Source organism: Bufo bufo, chromosome 1 (assembly GCF_905171765.1).
Source record: "Bufo bufo chromosome 1, aBufBuf1.1, whole genome shotgun sequence".
Taxonomy (NCBI): Eukaryota; Metazoa; Chordata; class Amphibia; order Anura; family Bufonidae; genus Bufo; species Bufo bufo.
In genome coordinates, this window is record NC_053389.1 from 813303604 (window position 1) to 813319829 (window position 16226).

The 16226-nt window shown below is 46.4% G+C and overlaps 1 long non-coding RNA gene across 1 annotated transcript; it reads right to left on the minus strand.

The window, feature by feature from the left end:
* Positions 1-8572: 8572 nt before the first annotated feature.
* LOC120987272 lies at positions 8573-9477 on the minus strand. The gene is made up of 2 exons (XR_005775975.1): positions 9408-9477; positions 8573-8684 (listed from the first exon to the last, which is right to left on the minus strand). It is a non-coding gene; the product is annotated as an uncharacterized LOC120987272 (long non-coding RNA).
* Positions 9478-16226: the final 6749 nt, after the last annotated feature.

Consider the following 16226-nt stretch of genomic DNA (forward strand, 5'->3'; position numbering starts at 1 on the left):
GAAGGCAGGGTTAGCATGGCCGAAATGTGGAAAAGCTTTGTCAGCACGCCACAACAACCATCACCACCAGCTGATATGGAACGTCTTAGCAGGAGGCAGCATTTCACCAACATGGTGGAGCAGTATGTTTGCACACGCCTACACGTACTGACTGATGGTTCGGCCCCATTCAACTTCTGGGTCTCCAAATTGGGCACATGGCCTGAGCTTGCCCTTTACGCCTTGGAGGTGCTGGCCTGCAGCCAAGTGTATTATCTGAACGTGTGTTTAGCACGGCAGGGGGCGTCATCACAGACAAGTGCAGCCGCCTGTCCACAGCCAATGTGGACAAGCTCACATTTATTAACCACTTCCCGCAACACTAACGCCGAAAGGCGTCATTGCTGCGGCGCTCACAGGCCACACTAACGCCGATTGGTGTCATCTCGCGTGAGCCGAGATTTCCTGTGAACGTGCGCACACAGGCGCGCGCGTTCACAGGATCGGAAGGTAAGAGAGTTGATCTCCAGCCTGCCAGCGGCGATCGTTCGCTGGCAGGCTGTAGATGCGATTTTTTTAACCCCTAACAGGTATATTAGACGCTGTTTTGATAACAGCGTCTAATATACCTGCTACCTGGTCCTCTGGTGGTCCCTTTTGCTTGGATCGACCACCAGAGGACACAGGCAGCTCAATAATAAGTAGCACAAAACACCACTACACTACACCCCCCCCCTTGTCACTTATTAACCCCTGATCACCCCATATAGACTCCCTGATCACCCCCCTGTCATTGATCACCCCCCTGTCATTGATCACCCCCTTGTAAGGCTCCATTCAGACGTCCGTATGATTTTTACGGATCCACTGATACATGGATCGGATCCGCAAAACTCATACGGACGTCTGAATGGAGCCTTACAGGGGGGTGATCAATGACGGGGGTGATCACCCCATATAGACTCCCTGATCACCCCCCTGTCATTGATCACCCCCCTGTAAGGCTCCATTCAGACGTCCGTATGATTTTTACGGATCCACTGATACATGGATCAGATCCGCAAAACACATACAGACGTCTGAATGGAGCTTTACAGGGGGGGTGATCAATGATGGGGGTGATCACCCCATATAGACTGCCTGATCACCCCCCTGTCATTGATCACCCCCCTGTCATTGATCACCCCCCTGTAAGGCTCCATTCAGATGTCCGTATGTGTTTTGCGGATCCGATCCATGTATCCATGGATCCGTAAAAACATACAGACATCTGAATGGAGCCTTACAGGGGGGTGATCAATGACAGGGGGGTGATCACCCCATATAGACTCCCTGATCACCCCCCTGTCATTGATCACCCCCCTGTAAGGCTCCATTCAGACATTTTTTTGGCCCAAGTTAGCGGAAATTTTTTCTTTTTTTTTCTTACAAAGTCTCATATTCCACTAACTTGTGTCAAAAAATAAAATCTCACATGAACTCACCATACCCCTCACGGAATCCAAATGCGTAAAATTTTTTAGACATTTATATTCCAGACTTCTTCTCACGCTTTAGGGCCCCTAAAATGCCAGGGCAGTATAAATACCCCACATGTGACCCCATTTCGGAAAGTAGACACCCCAAGGTATTCGCTGAGGGGCATATTGAGTCCATGAAAGATTGAAATTTTTGTCCCAAGTTAGCGGAAAGGGAGACTTTGTGAGAAAAATAAATAAAAAAATCAATTTCCGCTAACTTGTGGCAAAAAAAAAAAAATTAAATGAACTCGCCATGCCCCTCATTGAATACCTTGGGGTGTCTTCTTTCCAAAATGGGGTCACATGTGGGGTATTTATACTGCCCTGGCATTTTAGGGGCCCTAAAGCGTGAGAAGAAGTCTGGGATCCAAATGTCTAAAAATGCCCTCCTAAAAGGAATGTGGGCCCCTTTGCGCATCTAGGCTGCAAAAAAGTGTCACACATCTAGTATCGCCGTACTCAGGAGAAGTTGGGGAATGTGTTTTGGGGTGTCATTTTACATATACCCATGCTGGGTGAGAGAAATATCTCGGTCAAATGCCAACTTTGTATAAAAAAATTGGAAAAGTTGTCTTTTGCCGAGAAATTTATCTCACCCAGCTTGGGTATATGTAAAATGACACCCCAAAACACATTGCCCAACTTCTCCTGAGTATGGCAATACCACGTGTGACACTTTTTTGCAGCCTAGGTGGGCAAAGGGGCCCACATTCCAAAGAGCACCTTTCGGATTTCACCGGCCATTTTTTACAGATTTTGATTTTAAACTACTTCTCACGCATTCGGGCCCCTAAAATGCCAGGGCAGTATAACTACCCCACAAGTGACCCCATTTTGGAAAGAAGACACCCCCAGGTATTTCGTGATGGGCATAGTGAGTTCATGGAAGTTTTTATTTTTTGTCACAAGTTAGTGGAATATGAGACTTTGTAAGAAAAAAATAAATTAAAAAAAATCATCATTTTCCGCTAACTTGTGACAAAAAATAAAAAATTCTAGGAACTCGCCATGCCCCTCACAGAATACCTTGGGGTGTCTTCTTTCCAAAATGGGGTCACTTGTGGGGTAGTTATACTGCCCTGGCATTCTAGGGGCCCTAATGTGTGGTAAGTAGTTTGAAATCAAAATGTGTAAAAAATGACCTGTGAAATCCTAAAGGTGCTCTTTGGAATGTGGGCCCCTTTGCCCACCTAGGCTGCAAAAAAGTGTCACACATGTGGTATTGCCGTACTCAGGAGAAGTTGGGCAATGTGTTTTGGGGTGTCATTTTACATATACCCATGCTGGGTGAGATAAATATCTTGGTCAAATGCCAACTTTGTATAAAAAAATGGGAAAAGTTGTCTTTTGCCAAGATATTTCTCTCACCCAGCATGGGTATATGTAAAATGACACCCAAAAAACATTGCCCAACTTCTCCTGAGTACGGCAATACCACATGTGTGACACTTTTTTGCAGCCTATTTGGGCAAAGGGGCCCACATTCCAAAGAGCACCTTTCGGATTTCACCGGCCATTTTTTACAGATTTTGATTTCAAACTACTTTGCACGCATTTGGGCCCCTAAAATGCCAGGGCAGTATAACTACCCCACAAGTGACCCCATTTTGGAAAGAAGACACCCCAAGGTATTTAGTGATGGGCATAGTGAGTTCATGGAAGTTTTTATTTTTTGTCACAAGTTAGTGGAATATGAGACTTTGTAAGAAAAAAAAATCAAAAAAAAAATCATCATTTTCCGCTAACTTGTGACAAAAAATAAAAAGTTCTATGAACTCACTATGCCCATCAGCGAATACCTTAGGGTGTCTACTTTCCGAAATGGGGTCATTTGTGGGGTGTTTGTACTGTCTGGCCATTGAAGAACCTCAGGAAACATGACAGGTTCTCAGAAAGTCAGAGCTACTTCAAAAAGCGGAAATTCACATTTTTGTACCATAGTTTGTAAACGCTATAACTTTTACCCAAACCATTTTTTTTTTACCCATTTTTTTTTTATTAAAGACATGTAGAACAATAAATTTAGAGAACAATTTATATATGGATGTCGTTTTTTTTTGCAAAATTTTACAACTGAAAGTGAAAAATATGATTTTTTTGCAAAAAAATCGGTAAATTTCAATTAATAACAAAAAAAGTAAAAATGTCAGCAGCAATGAAATACCAGCAAATGAAAGCTCTATTAGTGAGAAGAAAAGGAGGTAAAATTCATTTGGGTGGTAAGTTGCATGACCGAGCAATAAACCGCTAAAGTTGTGGAGTGCCGATTTGTAAAAAAGGGCCTGGTCACTAGGGGGTATAAACCTGTGGTCCTTAAGTGGTTAAAATGAACCAGGCATAGATCCCTCAGGACTTGTCCGTACCTTGTGCAGAATAGACATGTATACCGGCACTAACCAGCCATTGTTATACTGCAGCGCAATTACTCATTGTTGTATTTTGGATATTTTACACTCTTTTGGAGTGTACCCTAATGAAAAAAATAAAAAATTAAAACCAAAAACCTGTGTTGGCTACCTCGTCCTCCTCCACCGCTGCTTCCACCTACTCCGCTACATCCACCGCCTCTTCAAACTCATACTCCATATGGAACTCCACCTCATAAATCAATTATTTATTTTTGATTTGTACGTATTTTATTTTATGTCATTTCACTAATTAGTCTGTTACATTTTTGGGTTAAATTCACCCATTTTTGGGTGTGATATACCACTGCTGTACCTAGTAGACAGTTAAATAAATTCACTAATTTGTCTGTTACATTTTCTGGTGAAATTCACCCATTTTTGGGTGTGATGTACCACTGCTATACCTAGTAGACAGGTAAAAAAATTCACTAATTTGTCTGTTACATTTTCGGGTGAAATTTACCAATTTTTGGCTGTAATATACCCCTCCTCTACCTAGTTGACAGCTTAATAAATTTCACTAATCTTTCTTTTACATTTTCGGGTGACATTAAACATTTTTCGTCTGTGATAGACCCCTGCTCTACCTAGTAGACAGGTTAATAAATTTCACAAATTTTTCTGTTACATTCTTGGGTTGACATTTTACAATTTTTGACGTGAATAAACCCCTGCTCTGCATAGGTGACAGGGACAGAAATTTTTTAAAATAATCAGTTCCATTGGTGGGTGACATTAACCCATTTCTGGCAATGAAAAACCCCTGCTCTGCATAGGTGACAGGGACTTAAATTTCTAAAATTCGTCTTTAATTGGCCCTTTCATTCGATCCTTCTGCTTTAATAACTTTTCCATATTTCCGCTCGATCAAAATAAAATTTTATCCATTTATCTCCCTTGGATGTGGTCTCTCTTTCTTACTCTCCCTCTCCGGTGTGGAACCCTGATTCGCCGATAACTGTGATCAACATGGTAGGCTCAGAAAAGAACATCGAAAGTTGATAGAGAAGATATCCAAATGGATGGTGGATGTCATGGGGGCACCTCTGCATAGGTGACAGGAACATAAATTTCAAAAAAATCGTCTGTTACATTGTCAGGTGACATTTTACCAATTTTGCCGGATAGAAACCCCTGCTCTGCATAAGTGACAGGGAATAAAATTTAAGAAATTCTTATTTAATTGATGCGCGCCACCTCCTTTCATTCAATGCTTAAACTTTAACAAGTTGTCCTACATTTGCGCTTCAATAGTTTGTCCCATATTTCCACTCTATCATATTTAAAGGGCTTCTGTCACCCCACTAAAGTCATATTTTTTTTTGGGCTAGTTAAATTACTTATATTGCGATATATGAAAATATAATGCTCTTACTTACTTTGATTCAGCAGTTTCTTCTAAAAACGAAGTTTTATAATATGTAAATTCGGTCTCTACCAGCAAGTAGGGCGTCTACTTGCTGGTAGCAGCTGCAGAAAACCGCCCCCTCGTCGTGTTGATTGACAGGGCCAGCCGGGATCTCCTCCTCCGGCCAGCCCTGTCAGCATTTCAAAAATCACGCGCCTGTGTTCATTCGGCGCAGGCGCTCTGAGATGAGGAGGCTCGCCTCCTCAGCACTCCCTCAGTGCGCCTGCGCCGATGATGTCTTCTATTTCGGTGATGTCATCGGCGCAGGCGCACTGAGGGAGTTCTGAGGAGGCGAGCCTCCTCATATCAGAGCGCCTGCGCCGAATGAACACAGGCGCGCGATTTTTGAAATGCCGACAGGGCTGGCCGGAGGAGGAGATCCCGGCTGGCCCTGTCAATCAACACGACGAGGGGGCGGATTTCTGCAGCAGCTACCAGCAAGTAGACGCCCTACTTGCTGGTAGAGACCGAATTTACATATTATAAAACTTCGTTTTTAGAAGAAACTGCTGAATCAAAGTAAGTAAGAGCATTATATTTTCATATATCGCAATATAAGTAATTTAACTAGCCCAAAAAAAAATATGACGATATGCCGATAACCGTGATCAACATGGTAGGCTCAGAAAAGAACATCGAAAGTTGATAGAGAAGATATCTTAATGGATCGTGGACGTCACGGGGACGTGCGATCAGGCAGAAGTTATCTAGAGTCAACAAAGCGGCAGCAGGGCCTCTCCTGGCTAACATTTCCTCATCCAAAATACCGCAGTGATATTCCCTGTAATTTTTAATTAATCATTCCAATAACAGGTCATCTTAAGAGTCCTGTATTGTTATTTATCGTCACTACCTCCCAGAGTCGGGAGTGGGTAATTGCCGCGCGCCCTCTCCTTAACTTGGAAGCTTCTGCTTCAATACTTTGTCCCATATTTCTGCTCGATTACATTTAATTTCATCCATTGACCTCCCTTGGATGTGGTCTCTCTTTCTCACACTCCCTCTCCGGCATGGAACCCTGATTCCCCGCTAACCGTGATCACCATGGTAGGCGCATAAAAGAACATCGAAAGTTGATAGAGCAGATATCCAATTGGATCGTGAACATCACGGGGGCTTTATGTGTGCACACGCCTACACGAACTGACTGATTGTTCTGCCCCCTGCAACTTCTGGGTCTCCTAATTGGGCACATGGCCTGAGCTTGCCTTTTACGCCTTGGAGGTGCTGGCCTGCCCTGCAGCCAGTGTATTGTCTAAGCCTGTGTTTAGAACAACTGGAGGGGGTTATCACAGGTTGCGCTGCTTCGCAGTTAAATTTATGTAGTTTATTTAGTTGAACTAATCATATATTTATATGTTGTCATATGCTCCCATCTAGTGGCCGTTTTTGGTAATGCACTTATTTTTTCAGCTTATCATTTGTCTTTCATTTCCTTGCTCCACCCTTCTTCTGTCTACCTCACTTCCTGTCTTTTTCATTCTGCTTCTGGGATTCAACAGGTACACTTGTATTTCATGCTAGCTTGTAAAAGCATAATCTTTTGACCACCTACAACACCGTACAACTCTAAAATCCATCTGTTCTGCTGTACTCTGATATCTGGATTACAGAATAAAGCAACTTTCTTGGATAAACTCAGTGTTGGTGAGTTCAAGCTATCTGATAAGGATTGTCCGCAGTGATTATATCTCCTAATACAGGCCAGGCATAGAGGTCTCACTAGGGATAAGTCGCTATTACAACAATCTGAGTCAGAATAGTCAAAAGATGCATAGAATTCCTACAGCCTGCTGTGTATATGTGTGTGCCTAATCTGCAATCAAGCTCAGTGCCATCCGCCATCTTGTGAAAGCACATGGTCGCACAAACTTACTGCACTTCAAGTGAATGTTGAAAATTGTTTCTCTACATTGCACTGTGTTACCTCACCTGTCTAAGTCGCGGTTCGTTTTCTTAAAGAGACAGTACCATTTTTCGCTGTTTGTCTTCTTAAAGAGACAGTGCCATTTTTTTTGCAAAACCATAAAAAATGTCTAGACAAGGCTCTGAACACTCTTTTATGGCTGAACCAACGCAGATACATCATGCCTCTGAACCGGCAGACGTACAGGGAGCAGATTCTGCAGATATTGCCGAACAGAGTGTAAGACCCAAACGTACAATAAAACCAACACAGAAACTCAGAGAAAACTATCAAGCCACTAGAGATGAGTTCTCCAGTAATCTGTCAGACCTCTGTGACAGAACCTCACACCGCATGTCAGTTTTGTCACACTCTAATTATCAACCAGCTGAAATAAGAGACTCCATAAATCACCTATTTGCTGTGTATGTACGCTACCAGCAGCTGTCTGCAAAATACTCAGCCTTCTTGCAGGACTCTAATATAGAGGATTCTTCAGCAGAACTGACCAGGACTGATGCACTGAACCAACAAAGGGATCTCACAGTGCAAAATGCTAAGCTTAAGGCTGAACTCCGCATTACTCAACTGCAGGAGACCAGATCTTGCAGATCCACCACAACCAAGCGCACTGCACTTTCTTCCAGATCCTCTCGTTCCATAAGATAAACATTAAGTGATAAGTTAATAGAGGCCCGCGCTGATGCCGAATCAAAAAAGGCGCAAAGCTCCTTTACCAGAAAGCAAGCAGAGATAGAAGCTCGTCAAGCCAAGATGGAAGCTCAAAGCAAAGCTCTCCAAGCAGAGGCAGATTCACAAATAAAGATTCTGCAAATGGAAGGGGAGGAAGCAGCTTCCCTAGCAAGGCCTAAAGTCCTTGAACAAGCAATGGGACAAAGTACTAATTCAGACTGCCTTATCCCAGTAGAACTGGAAGATCCAGCTGAATGCACCAGTGAATACGTTCTAAGGCTACTTTCACACTTGCGGCAGAGAGATCCGGCGAGCAGTTCCGTCGCCGGAACTGCCTGCCGGATCAGGCAAGATGTATGCTAACTGATGGCATTAGTAAGACTGATCAGGATCCTGATCAGTCGAAAAAATGCATTGAAATGCCGGATCCGTCTTTCCGGTGTCATCTGGCAAAAACGGATCCGGCATTTATTTTTTCACCTTTTTTCAGTCTGCGTATGCGCAGACTGCTGGTACTAAAATGGGGATGGGGCAAGGGAAAACAGGAGGGGGAGGGGACCCCACCGGCCCCCTTAACTTCAACCAAATAAAACTCAGACAACTTAGTTTTATGAACCAATCCTTTACTGGGTGATGATCGGCCACAGCAAATTGTTTCCTTTTAACAAAACGGTATCAAAACCCCACCTCCTCCACGAACCATTCCTCCGATGCGGTATACCACCCTGGGTCCCCAGGGCGTACGTACGCCAATAACTCTTTACCACGAACTTTCATTTTCAAATGCCGCCAGCTGTGACTTCACTTCCTCCTTCACCGAACCTCAAAAGAGAGACATAATGAACCGAACTGGTCTTTCAACCACATACCACCATCATTATTATTATTTATTTTATTTTTTTATTTTTTTAAATTGTATAAAAATAAACCTGATATAAAAATAAATCTGAAACCTAAGGGCGGGAGGGAGGGCAACTCGGCTTACCCTGTCAAGAGGAAGTGCTTCACACTGACCTCCTCTATATAAGCCTACCCCTACTCCTCCTCCCACCGTCTCTCCCCTCCTTCCATACTCCACCTACCACTTCTTTTAACCCCTTACTATCCTCTCTCCTACCACTAACCCGGGGCCTATTCTTTAACCCCTACCCAGGGAAACATAAGGGGAGGGGGAAGGGGGACCAACAGTCCCTCATCACCCTCCTTACCCTGTCGGGTGCTCTCCAGACTGCTGGTACTAAAATGGGGATGGGGCAAGGGAAAACAGGGGGGGGAGGGGACCCCACCGGCCCCCTTAACTTCAACCAAATAAAACTCAGACAACTTAGTTTTATGAACCAATCCTTTACTGGGTGATGATCGGCCACAGCAAATTGTTTCCTTTTAACAAAACGGTATCAAAACCCCACCTCCTCCACGAACCATTCCTCCGATGCGGTATACCACCCTGGGTCCCCAGGGCGTACGTACGCCAATAACTCTTTACCACGAACTTTCATTTTCAAATGCCGCCATGGAGGAGGACCGTATCTCAAACGGGGGTCCGACCACCACCCAGCAAACTAAAAGCCTGTTCGATGCCATCCTGCAAACCGGACAAAAAGATATCCAGACCGATATCTGTGAGGTGCACCCCATCTGGCCTCATCAAAGATCTATTATCGCCCTCTAACTGCCAATGCCGGACAACCACCCCTCCCTTCGAACGCACAAAGCGGGACATTCGGGCATTCAATGTCCTCCTGCATTTCTCCATAGCCTCCCCGTCCCTGGCGCCATGCCAAACTACTCTTGGCACTACTTCTGACCACACTATAACTAGCTCCGGGAAGAACGCAGGGAAGCGCTCCAAATCAGACCTCATCAACGCCATTAGTTCCAACATCCTCTGAGAACACAGGTCATTCCCACCCGCATGTAAGACCAGTATCACCGGCCCCACCGATCTACGTCCAATCTCAACCACCTCCGGTAACACCTGCGCCTATCTCAGCCCCCGAAGCCCTCTCCATTGCACCTCTACTTCCCTGAATCCCAGGCTGCGACCTCCAGGCCTGCATTCCGCCCTCTGCGCTGCCCAGAAGATGTAAGAGTGCCCAACCAACCAAATCACCGGGCGACCGACTTCTGCAAAGAAAAAAGAATTAGTAAAAACACCAACATGTTTGACCACATGTAACTATCTCCAACAATCTCCTCTTGTTTTTTTTTATTTATTTTTTATTATATATAACTAACTCACCAATAAATCTGGCCTTACGTACTGCGCAAAGCAGGCCGACCTCCAACGCCCAATCCGCATGACTTCCGATTCCGGCAACCCTGCCCTAGCCGCTTCCGTCGCGGCACCTATTCTAAAGGAGTGGGTACAGAATTCCCCCGGATCTAACCCCAACTGCGCCAAACATTTACGCAACACAGATGAGAACTGAAATTTCGTCAAGGGAGACCCGTCGGCATGAACGAAAAAATTCCTCCCACTAACCCGTACCGCCCGGTACTCTGATACCAATCTTATGGGGCAAGCCCCACTCGCAACCGGATGGATAGGTAACCATACTCCTTTACCGAACTGATCGGTTTTTGAACAACGAACCCGAACCCGCAGCGCATTATTACTGAGAATGACATCTGACATAAACAAACCACCCTGTCGCGAGCTCGAAGGCGCCACCAGTTCCCCCACCCGTAAAGCCGCAAAAAATGCAACGCTAAAACACGCCGCCACTAAAGCCCTCTCAAACCCTGATGAACACACAACTTGACACACATCCACCAATCTTCCCAGCAAGCTAAATGAAATCGGCCGCCTACTCTCGCACACTACATATTCCTTCTGCCACCCCTTCATAGCCTGCCTGATCAAGAAATTCTTTGTTACATCTGGCCATCCGCACAATTTAAAATAAAAGCCCACCCCTGCCAATTTACGCCGCGCAACCGGAGCAGAAACCCCTTGACCACGCAGCCTTAACATCCACTCTACTGTGACCTCCAAACACACATTATCCCCTGCCGACACTTCCCTATTACCTTTTACCGCCAACCACTCAGCCCAGGCCTTACCATGCGCCTGCCACGTGGCCGGAGTCACCGAAGAGCTGACCAACGTCATCAATTGTTGAGCACTAGACGCCACAGGAAATCCGGGCACGCCAGTCCATCCATTTCCGCCTCCGGAAGAAGGTCCCGAAAAACCTGCCAACGGAATCGAGAGAGAGCATCAGCAATCCTGTTATCCACCCCCGGAACATGGTGGGCCCTAAAGTAAATATTGCGCTCCAAGTACCTTAGCACCAAATGCCGAAGCAATGCTAGGACCGGCAATGATGAAGAGGACAACCTATTAATACACTGAACCGTACCCAGGTTTTCCGACCAAAAACACACATGACGATTTTCTAACCTATCACCCCAAATCTCCACTGCCACTACAATAGGGAACAATTCCAGCAACGTTAAGTTACTCACCAACCCCAGAGCTCTCCACTCATCAGGCCAAGGAGAAGCGCACCATTCCTTACCCAACACCGTACCAAAGCCACAGGAGCCAGCCGCATCCGACCACAGCTCCAACTCACAACTAGATATTTCCTGCGAAATATAACACGTATGGCCATTGTAAGAACATAAAAATTCACGCCACACCCTCAAATCAGCCTTGAGCGACTTGGTCAACCGAATGCGATGACGAGGGGAAACCACACCACGCGTCGCCAAAGATAACCGCCGCGAAAAAACACGCCCCATAGGCATAACCCGGCAAGCAAAACACAAAAAATCCAGGAGCGACTGCAGCTGCCTAAGAGTCACCTTCCGTACCACCAGAAACCCTTCCATCAAAGCCTTTAGCCCAACTAACTTGTCCTGCGGCAAACGAAAGACCATAGCCACTGAATCTATTTCGATACCCAAAAAAGACAACCGCGTCACCGGACCTTCCGTCTTCTCAGCCGATATGGGAACCCCAAAACGCTCCATCAAGGACAAAAAGGAAGACAAAAGAGCCTGACAGACTCCCTCACCCCCGGGTGCTACAAACAAGAAGTCATCGAGATAGTGAATCACCAACGAACAACCGGACTCAAAACGCACCACCCACTCCAAAAACGAACTAAACAGTTCGAAATAGTGGCACGAAATGGAGCAACCCATGGGCAAACAGGTATCGTAATAGAAGAAACCCTCAAAACAACCCCCAAGCAAATGGAAACAATCCGGATGAATAGGCAAGAGCCTAAACGCTGACTCCACATCCGATTTAGCCAACAGAGCTCCCTTCCCTGCTTCCCTCACTAGCGCCACCGCCCGGTCAAACAATACATACGACACTGATGACTCCTGAAGTATCGCATCGTTCACTGATGCGCCCTTCGGATGAGACAGATGATGTATGAGGCGAAATTTGCCTGGTTCCTTCTTCGGTACGACACCCCACGGCGAAACCCTCAAATTGGAAAAGGGGGGTTGAACAAAGGGACCCATAATCCTGCCCGCTGCCACTTCCTTCTGCAGCTTCTCCCTGAGAGCCTCCGGATATTCCCTAGCTGATTTAAGATTATCCGAAAAAATCGGGGATCTATTGAGGATAAACGGTATGAAAAAACCTTCCGAAAAACCCTTCCGCAAAATGTCAGCCGCCCCTTTATTGGGGTACTGGTCTAACCAGGGAGCCATCCTTGCCACATTGACTGGAGTCCTTTTGTTCAAGGGAGGTAGGGGGTTTGACACCTCTTCCTTGATATCTAAAGCACCTACCCGCGGGATGGGGGCCCCGCATGCCGAACATTCATGCTTGTACCTACACAAGCCAGCGTACTTACAGTGCCCTTCGTTGTACAAGCAACATGCCCCCGGGCGTCTAGCGGCCACTGGACCTTGGGCAGCCGAGGCCCTAACGCCAGTGGCCGTCCCTGGAAAGGAAGGAGGCCGAGTCGCCGTCATCAAGCGGAGCCAGACATCCGTGGCCTTCACACCCCATCCCATCTCAGGCTGTAGTGCAAGACGCCACCGAAATTCCTCATCATACTTCCACCAAGCACTACCCCCATGAGCCTTATACGCACTATAAATTGTGTCCATGTAAATAAACAACTCAGCGCACCTCTCCGGATGCCTCTGACCCATCACACATCCCAAAACCGCAAAGGCCTGCAACCAATTATTCATAGTTCTGGCTACCTTAAACCGTTTATCATAAGGCTTATCCACAAAACGCTTCTCTTTATCCACCCCATGCTGATCCACTGACACCAAGGACCATACAGGGAGTGCAGAATTATTAGGCAAATGAGTATTTTGACCACATCATCCTCTTTATGCATGTTGTCTTACTCCAAGCTGTATAGGCTCGAAAGCCTACTACCAATTAAGCATATTAGGTGATGTGCATCTCTGTAATGAGAAGGGGTGTGGTCTAATGACATCAATACCCTATATTAGGTGTGCATAATTATTAGGCAACTTCCTTTCCTTTGGCAAAATGGGTCAAAAGAAGGACTTGACAGGCTCAGAAAAGTCAAAAATAGTGAGATATCTTGCAGAGGGATGCAGCACTCTTAAAATAGCAAAGCTTCTGAAGCGTGATCATCGAACAATCAAGCGTTTCATTCAAAATAGTCAACAGGGTCGCAAGAAGCATGTGGAAAAACCAAGGTGCAAAATAACTGCCCATGAACTGAGAAAAGTCAAGCGTGCAGCTGCCAAGATGCCACTTGCCACCAGTTTGGCCATATTTCAGAGCTGCAACATCACTAGAGTGCCAAAAAGCACAAGGTGTGCAATACTCAGAGACATGGCCAAGGTAAGAAAGGCTGAAAGACGACCACCACTGAACAAGACACACAAGCTGAAACGTCAAGACTGGGCCAAGAAATATCTCAAGACTGATTTTTCTAAGGTTTTATGGACTGATGAAATGAGAGTGAGTCTTGATGGGCCAGATGGATGGGCCCGTGGCTGGATTGGTAAAGGGCAGAGAGCTCCAGTCCGACTCAGACGCCAGCAAGGTGGAGGTGGAGTACTGGTTTGGGCTGGTATCATCAAAGATGAGCTTGTGGGGCCTTTTCGGGTTGAGGATGGAGTCAAGCTCAACTCCCAGTCCTACTGCCAGTTTCTGGAAGACACCTTCTTCAAGCAGTGGTACAGGAAGAAGTCTGCATCCTTCAAGAAAAACATGATTTTCATGCAGGACAATGCTCCATCACATGCGTCCAAGTACTCCACAGCGTGGCTGGCAAGAAAGGGTATAAAAGAAGAAAATCTAATGACATGGCCTCCTTGTTCACCTGATCTGAACCCCATTGAGATCCTGTGGTCCATCATCAAATGTGAGATTTACAAGGAGGGAAAACAGTACACCTCTCTGAACAGTGTCTGGGAGGCTGTGGTTGCTGCTGCACGCAATGTTGATGGTGAACAGATCAAAACACTGACAGAATCCATGGATGGCAGGCTTTTGAGTGTCCTTGCAAAGAAAGGTGGCTATATTGGTCACTGATTTGTTTTTGTTTTGTTTTTGAATGTCAGAAATGTATATTTGTGAATGTTGAGATGTTATATTGGTTTCACTGGTAAAAATAAATAATTGAAATGGCTATATATTAGTTTTTTGTTAAGTTGCCTAATAATTATGCACAGTAATAGTCACCTGCACACACAGATATCCCCCTAAAATAGCTAAAACTAAAAACAAACTAAAAACTACTTCCAAAAATATTCAGCTTTGATATTAATGAGTTTTTTGGGTTCATTGAGAACATGGTTGTTGTTCAATAATAAAATTAATCCTCAAAAATACAACTTGCCTAATAATTCTGCACTCCCTGTATGTCCACATATTGGTGGGACCAGATCTTCTCCCTAACCGACTCCTCTAAATGGGCCCCCAAAGGACTGACACCACAAAAACATGAATCCTTATGGATCCCTGCCAATACCACTGAGGACTTTGCCACCTGTGAAGGAGCCACCACTGACGCCTCCGCCACTCCAACCACCGGAACCGCAGGGCGGTCAGGGGAAACCACGGACAATCTATCTAGCAGTGATTTTAATAAAGACTCTAAACCCGCATTAACACCTCCCGCTCCCCACGCCCCCACATATTGGCACTCACCAGAAGCTGGTATCGCCGGCGGAGCTACTGCAGGTACAGGCACAGCATCCCTGTGTACTGCCACCGAAGCCAGGCTAGGGGCCCTGGAATTCTCACCAAACGCCAGTCGTCTATGCCCGGATCGCGGTGTACGAGCAGACTCTTCCGAGACTCCCGAGGATCCCTCTGAAGATGACGGTGAACGCCACCTGGAAGATCTGGACCGCCTGCTATACCGGGAGGACCTGGAACGCCGACTGGAACGCCGCCTCCTGCGGCTGCGCCTCCCCCGTCTCCTGTCCTCTCTGGAGGAAGTGGGTGTCACGGAACCATGAACCAGACGTACAACAAGAGATAAGAGAAAATAAGAAGGCTTTATTGAAAATAAAGCTGTAAAGCAAAAGTCCAAACGGATGGTGAAACCGAGCAGAGTCTTTGCGAAGCCAGAGGTCAGGAACCAGAAGGGTAGTCAGACGAAGCCAGGATCAGGAACCAGCAGGGTAGTCAGACGAAGCCAGGATCAGGAACCAGCAGGGTAGTCAGACGAAGCCAGGATCAGGAACCAGAAGCAGCAGCAGTCTTAGAAGCATGTGAACACAAGAGGACCAAGCAAGGAACTGAAGCCACAGACCTCCTATATATATGAGCTAGGCATCCAGCTCCTCCCAGTGGGAAGGAGGAGCCGCAGGGTGGAAGGCTACAAGAAACCCAGAAACCAAGATGGCCGCCAGCACATGTCAAACGAAGGAGAACAGCAAGAAGGTAAGACCATGACAGTACCTCCCCCTCAAGGGCCCCTCCTCCGCGGAGCACAAAACGGTTTCTGAGGGAAGCGTGCGTGGAAGGCTCGGAGCAAGGCAGGAGCATGGACATCTGCGGAGGGAACCCAGGAACGCTCCTCTGGACCATAACCACGCAAATGGACCAAAAACTGCAACCGACCGCGGACCAGGCGTGAGTCCAGGATATTGCTCACCTCATATTCCTCACGATTGCCCACTTGGACCGGACGAGGCCGAGGAACCGAGGAAGTGAAACGATTACACACCAGTGGCTTCAACAGGGAGACATGAAACACGTTGGAGATCCGCATGCCAGGAGGAAGCGCAAGGGCATAGGCTACCGGGTTTACCCTGCGAAGCACTCGGAAGGGACCAACAAAGCGAGGCGCCAGCTTGGGAGTGGGCACTCGAAGGTTGAGGTTGCGGGTGGACAA